The following is a 7,710-nucleotide window of genomic DNA, read 5'->3' on the forward strand; positions in this document are numbered from 1 at the left end:
GAAGAAGTCTGCAGGCTTCGAAAGGCAGGAGACATTCTCAGTGCAGGGTTAGATGCTGCATGTGAATTGTGTTTGGACAAATTAACCTCTTCCTTCTGATTTAACATGACCTTGTAAAATCAGATTTTCTATTTTTTAAAATTTTAATAAATAAAAATCACTACTGTGGACATATTTATGCAAATAATTTTTTAAACTTTTGAATAAAACCATTCTTATTACTTCTTCATATCCTCCAAATCATCAAGCCCATTGTAGATGCTGCACTAACACCTGCCCTGCTCAGCACCTGGCAGAGGAGAAGTGAAGGATCTTACCTCAGTTTCCTGGAGCAGGCTGGGTATATGAAGAAGTCTGCAGGCTTCGAAAGGCAGGAGACATTCTCAGTGCAGGGTTAGATGCTGCATGTGAATTGTGTTTGGACAAATTAACCTCTTCCTTCTGATTTAACATGACCTTGTAAAATCAGATTTTCTGTTCCAGTAAACGTCCGTCTGAGGGAGGTTACTGGGGTCCTAGCACCTTTTAAATGCTAATAGCTTAGCAACTCTCCAAGGATGAAAAGTGCACAGTATAAAACATTGTTGACTGTATCAATATTTGTCCTTATGACGATGCTGCAGGACTAAGATTCCATGGCACACATTTGGGGAACCACAGATAAGATAAACAGAATCCTCAAGAAGCCACGCTTCTGTGTTTCCCCTTCTCATGCATTAATAATTATAGCTGAATAATCTGAGTCTATGTGGCTGAGACCAAAGGAGCCAAGAAAACAAGGCTGTTTATGAGGTTGTTTGGATCTTTCCGGTACCCAAACCTCCAAGTCTAGGGGACCATGTGAGCTGTAGATGTGAAGTCTATGTTGATCAAATCCACCAGAAAGTTGCTGAATTCCCTTTTTCCTTTTATTTTGTAGAAACAGTTTACATGCTACATTTGAAAACAGAGCTTATAACCAGCATAAAATTTAGCAGAAGTAGTTTGGCCTCTCTGAGTTCCTAGGAAATCTAAGAACTCAAGTCACTTCACTGCAGCCTCTCAAATATTTCAAAACCAGAGCCTTTACTCCTCACTTCTCTCTCCTGGAGCTGACTGTTCATCGTCTGCCCCCCACTGCTACCCAGACACCCCAAGGTTAGAAAAATGGCTTCAGAACAAACGACAAGGAATCTGGCTCTAAAACAGTGTTTATAAAAATGGGACAGTGGGACTTCCCTGGTGGCCCAGTGCTTAAAAATCCACCTGCCAATGCAGGGGATACAGATTCAACCCCTGGTCTGTGAAGATCCCACATGCCGCGGAGCAACTAAGCCCGCGAGCCACAACTACTGAGCCTGCGAGCCCCAACTACTGAAGCCCGTGCGCCTAGAGCCCGTGCTCCGCAAGAAGAGAAGCCACCGCAATGAGTAGCCCGCGCACCGCAACAAAGAGTAGCCCTCACTCGATGTAACTAGAGAAAGCCTGCGCACAGCAACGAAGACCCAAACCAGCCAAAAATAAACAACAAATAAATAAATATTTTTTTAATAAATAAATAAAATGACATTTTAAAAAGTTTTTCATTTCTCCAAGAGAATTGAGCCTTGGAGGCACCTACTACATGCCAGTGGACGTGGCCGTGTCTTGAAAGACCAAGAAAGTCTGTGACGTGGCATCGAAGCGCATATCTCCTTGATGGGGAGACAAACAAATGAACTGAAGCATCAGGGCTCTGTAGGGCCAAGACTCCTGTTGGGGAGGAAGAAATTCTCCTCTCCCTTCTAGGTTCGTCTGGCTGGTCTAGAATTGAATTGACATGAGACAAATGAACAGGGGGAAGATCAAACAGAAGTTTAATAACGCGTACACATGGAAGAGACCCAGGAAAACAGAGTAACTCGCCAAAACGGACGAAGTCCTCACCTCATGCACCGTCCTCAGCCAAAGACCAAAGAGGATGTTGAAGATGGGGAAGCAGTTAGGGGCAGCGACCAGGCAAAGCACAGTAGACAAGGGCAGGGCGGTCACATAGATGGAAGTCCTTGCTGCTCCACGGATGTCTCTGGAGGTTTGGGAGACACCCTTACAAACGGAGATCCCCCTTACAGATGCAAATGTTTCTCACAAGAGGGCAGCTCCTACTTGGTTTTCAGAGTTTTCCCCATGCCTGCTGTTTCTTCAAAAATAGCCAGCTTAAAGTAAGTAATACGCCCAAGAGACATATTTGGGGAGGCAAATTCTGCTCCCCTTCACTAGGAAAGCATTAGCCCCTTGGAGAAGGTAGCGGGTGAGGTGGGCTTCTCCTCAGAGAATGCCTCAGGGAAGAAGCAAGACTTGGAAGGTTGAATGTGGTGTTTCCAAATCCCATCCAGCCGTAGGAGTAGGGAAACCGTGACAGTTTGCTTTTTCTGGTAACGTTGTAGTTCACTGTTTCTTTGTGGTAATTATCACTGGAGTTTTATTGTTGCTTCTTTTCTTTTACTGGTGTTCGTTTTTTAATGGTTTGTTTGTTTGGGACTTGTCTTTTACCAGGTTGTCCTTTGCTCCACCAGAAATGAAGTATTTGGCACGAAGTGGCCACGCCTGCGGGTGTTCTGTAAATTCTTGGTGCCTGAGCCACTGCAGGTGGCCTGGTGGTAGGTGATGAGCTCACCAGGGATGCTGAGTCCAGGTGTGGTGGTGGGATGTGCGCCCTCTGCTGGTCGCTTCTAGAATTCACAGCTGGTCTTGAGGTGTCACCGAATTCCCTCAGTTCCAAGAATGTGACCTCTGCACAGCGCTAAGAATTTTCTGGCTAAAGAGATAGGGGATTTAAAAAAAAACTTACTTCCACACCCATTCAAGTTGGCCGTCTTAAGACAAATCCGGGACTGGCATGGCAAAAAGAGAAAGTCTGAATATTTTTATTTTCCTATCTGGTGGAGAAACGGAAGACAGGAGAGCTTGGGCCAGGGTCCCATTGTGCCTGTTGATGTAAGGGGCCCCACGGCATCCAGAGGGAGCCAGCTGCCAACGTTAGCAAACAACATCTGGTTAAATTTGCACTTTAGCTCAACAATGAATAGTTTTAGTATAAGTATGTCGTATGTGATATTTGAGACCTACTAAAAAAGTATTCACTGTTTATCTGAAAGGCAACACTAACAGGTGCCTGAGGGGTTTTTTGTTTTTTTTTTAACATCTGTATTGGGGTATAATTGCTTTACAGTGGTGTGTTTCTGCTTCATAACAAAGTGAATCAGCTATACATATACACATGTTCCCATATCTCGTTCTGGCGTTTCATCTGGCAACCCTAAGAGGGAGGAAAGAGAGACTAACGTGAGGAGAAAGGTCAGTCCAGAGTCTAAGAAGGCTGGAAGCTGGTGAAGGCTGAGCCATCAGACCCGAGGCTCCCCCGCTCTCACGCTGGTCGCAGGTTCACTCACACAAGCTGTGCTTCGGCAGCCGGTGGCCTCCTTTCTTCAGGGGACACTTCGGCAGCCGCAGTAGGACCTCCTTAAACATGTTCGTGTTCCTCCTGGCTTTCCACCTCTCCCCAGGGCCCAGCGGCTCGTTACCCAGCAGGTCTGACCCCTTCCCGTGTGACGGCAGACACAACTTCAGAACCTCAGTTGCTCACTCGCCTCTTCGGGGAACTTCCCAGTAGAACATGCAGCCAAGCAGCTGCCCAGTTCCTCCCGCTTGTCCCTGGAAAGCAGTTTCTCAGTTCCTTCACTTGCTTTCCTTTCCTCGGGCTTGTGTACGAAATTCCGAGCCTAGCCACGCTGTGGAGTCTGCGCCACATTGTGGACGGCCCATTCCTGTGCACCTTTCTGGATCAGCAAGGACTAAGTAGGGCCCTGGTGTGAATGAAGCCAGGCATTTGGGCTGTCTTCCTTCTCTCTTATTCCCATTTGCTTCTAGAGTAAACTTTTGGAATGTTGAAGCGCTGATCCCGGGAGAGATGCGTTCATAGAGCCAGGCCAGCTTACTTCATGCTGACTTAAGATGCTGGGTTATCACAGACAGCTATTTAAAGTATATCAGAGAGGACGAGAGATAACCGAGATGATGAAGCGACTGTTCTCTGTGCCTGGCTTACATGGAACACTGACCCCATAAGGATCACGTCGTTCTTCTCGCCCCAACACCGAACATGGCATCTCACAGGGACAGACCAGGCATGAAAACTGGGGGAGATGAAGACGGTTCTACTAACATCGATGGGGAAAGGTCACACTCTTTTTTTTTCTTTTTTTTTTTTTGCGGTACGAGGGCCTCTCCCTGCCGTGGCCTCTCCCGTTGCGGAGCACAGGCTCCGGACGCGCAGGCTCAGCGGCCATGGCTCACGGGCCCAGCCGCTCCGCGGCATGTGGGATCCTCCCGGACCGGGGCACGAACCCGTGTCCCCTGCACTGGCAGGCGGACTCTCAACCACTGCGCCACCAGGGAAGCCCCACACTCTTTTTTAATTAACTTAGATCTTTGTAAAGGATGACAGCCCCTCATCACTATTATGAGATTGAAGCTGATCTTTGTGGATGAGATGGAGCATGTCCCTGGAAACACAGGATAAATGTACATTTATGGGGGGTACCCAGAGGGGAGAGTCTAGAAACTCCTCTAACTTAGATTGGGTGACCATCGTTTGCCCTTCCTTCCCTTGTTTCATTTCAAAGACTCTTGACAGAACAAACAAATTATATCTGAAATAACGGTTGCTTAGGGCCTAAACATGCTCAGGGCATCAGGGTGCCGACACTCAAACCTCGCTGACGCTCTTCTGGCTGACGGGAGCCTATGATGGGCGCAGCTGGGCTCAGGTCTCATGTCGTCGGGGCAGCCGCAAGCCCGGCCGTCCGCTTTTGCTGCAGAACCTCTCATCTTCCCAAAACGTCGTTTCCTTTATGCCATCTCATCGTCAAGCATTCCCCAAGGCATACGGACGGAGCCCACCCTGAGAGCCGGGCCTCCTGCTACTCCCTGAAACGCTCTCAGTCATGTCTATGCAGGAGCCAGTGCCCTCCCCTGCCCCCCTTGAGTCAGGTGACCCAGCCTTCAAAATGCACTGGCACTCAACCCACTTCGGGAAGTGCCCATCATTCCACTGCACGGTTCGCTCCTTCCTCGGCTGTTCTGGAGTCCGGCTTCTGCCCACCGACTCAGCGCTGGACCTCGTCAGGCCTTTGACTGTCATGTGTGAATATCCTCCCTGGGCTGATGTAGCCTGCCTCGTCAACCAGGTGGAAAGCTCTTTCCCAGGAAGGACCTGGTGTGATGCGACATACATATCACAAACCTCCAAGAAATATTCCAGGAATAAATAAATATCGAGTGTCTGCGTTTGGCTCCCTAACTCTGAAGAATGTGGGAGCTGGTGGCCAAGAGAGCACCACCTCACTCATCAGAAGAGGCAAATTCCTGCAAAGTTAGCCCAATATATCTGTATGAACGATATCCTTCATATCATACATATTATGTGTTTTATATGTTACATATGTATATATGTTATAACTTCCATGACAAAGAGGAAGATGATTCAGGTGGGGAAGATCTGTGCTCCCCCTAAGATTAAAAAACACAAATCAAAGACTTCAGAATGCAATCAGTATTTTCAACCACTTATTAAAAGGAAAATGGTAATTTTCTGAAAAAGGCTCTTATTACCCAAAATCAGTCACAGAGAACGAATGCCATAGTGCCCTAACATTTGGGGGAGCATATCCACGAGGAGAAAGGTGAGTGTGGCAGCCCCCAGCCTGCCTGAGCCCCCGCAGGCTCCAACCCGTCCTGGAGCATCTTGCCCACCTGGCCCTGGGCTTTGCAGGCAGGGCTATAACCACAGACCAGGTGCTGATTTCTGGAAGCCAGTTTCCTTTCTGCAGGATGTTCATACGCCCATATAAATGAAGAAATGAGGAAACAGTGCAGAAGCCTGCTTGACGGAAGGTTTGTTTGTTTTTGTTTTTTCATTCTGACTGCAACTCCAGGAGGCCCTCATGGGTGGAGAAATGCTGTCCAGTCATAACCTGGCAGGACGCGTGGACACAGGTGTGTGGGGCTGCCGTGTGCCTGGGAGACGAGGGTGGTGGGTGTGAGGCCGGAAGGGAATCTTCCTCATCCCACTGTCACCTGGATCCTCTTCCTCCACCTTGGGAGCCAGAGGACGACATCTGTCCCCCAGAACTGCAGCAGGAGGGGCCTCTCAGGGACCAGGGTTAACTGACACACACAGGCCCACCTCCCTCTCTCCCACCTCTCGTGGAGGCTGCTAAGGGAGAGAAAAAATCTGGATAACTAATTCTAAGTAATGAGATCGTCCCATCTTTAAACTCCTAAAGCACTTAAAACCTATACCATTTAGTGCTAAATTCTGTTCTTCCTGGGATCACTTACAATCGTTTATTTGTTGAGTTTGGGTCTTCAACTCAAGTGTAACTTCCTCCAGGGCAGAGAATAACACAATTTTAGGACCATTTCTCCCAACCACCCCCTATGTCTAGTGCAATTTCAAATACGTTAAGTGCATTAGTTGATTAAAATGAGCTAGGAATAGTTTCATATGACAGCCTGTCCCAATATGTAATACCTGTCACTCAGAAAAGTCCTAGAAGAGACCCAGCGTGGATATGCTTCTTTTCAAAGACAGGAGAACCCAGCTTCAGCAGAAGCTGCTACTGCAGGCTCGGGCTGAGAAGGTGTCCCAGTCTGTACCTTGGCCTTTCCGGCCGGCCCAGGAGAGGTCACCAGAACTGGGTGGAGGTCAGGGTCGATAGGCCCTGGGGCCTGAGAGAGGTGAGTCTGTGTCTCTCTCAGGTGAGGACTACTCCAGGTGCCTGCATCACACACACACCCGGAGGCCCTTTCCTCGCGGGACTCTGGGGCAAGGTGTCTGGCAACGGCAAAGCAGGACCTCTGGAGTTAGGGTGGGTGTGGGGCAGTGGCAAAGGTCACACCCAGGACACCTAACGGCATCAGAGGCTGCCACAGGGGCCACGGCAGCAGTAGCTGAGACGGACACCTGGCGGAAGCCGGGACCTCTGCGGGGCCGTACCGGGCAGGACAGTGTTCTCTGCCGCGCAGTTGGTAGGAACTGAGACCTTTTCCAAACTGGACACCAACAAGATTGACAGCAGTCTTCTCCGAGGGGGTTGCTTCCACTTATTATGTATTTACTTGCTTGCTTGCTTGCTTATTTGGCTGCGCTGGGCCTTCGTTGCCGCGAGCGAGATCTTCATCGCAGCATGCGGGATCTTTTACGTTGCGGCGTGCATGTGGGATCTAGTTCCCTGACCAGGGATGGAACCCGGCCCGCCTGCACTGGGAGTGCGGAGTCTTAACCACTGGACCACCGGGGAAGTCCCCAACTTACTCATTTTTAAACCTGCGCCATCTCCTCTCCCCACCTCCCTCTCTCCTGGCCCCCTAACCAAGTCAGTGTGAATCGGGTTTGCTCTGGAAGCTCGAGTCCAGGGGCCTCTCTCTAGGTGTCCTCTACTCCGCGCGTACAAAAACATAGAGCAGGGGCACCCACTCCGTGCCTGCAAGACCCCTTCTCCCGGATTCCCAGCAAAGCGGGAATACATTTCACACCAAGTTTGTATCTCCTTACACAGACCTCCCCAGGAGTACGCTGCTGCTTGAGCTGCGACGCTGGAGAACCTGTGATGTGTATCTGTAACCAGATGTCGCCGGAGTCTTCCCGTCCCTTAGGACTCGGTGACTCACTGCTGTTGCCCTGCTGCA

Source organism: Neophocaena asiaeorientalis, unplaced genomic scaffold (genome assembly GCF_003031525.2).
Source record: "Neophocaena asiaeorientalis asiaeorientalis breed wild unplaced genomic scaffold, Neophocaena_asiaeorientalis_V1.1 scaffold897, whole genome shotgun sequence".
NCBI classification, from domain to species: Eukaryota; Metazoa; Chordata; class Mammalia; order Artiodactyla; family Phocoenidae; genus Neophocaena; species Neophocaena asiaeorientalis.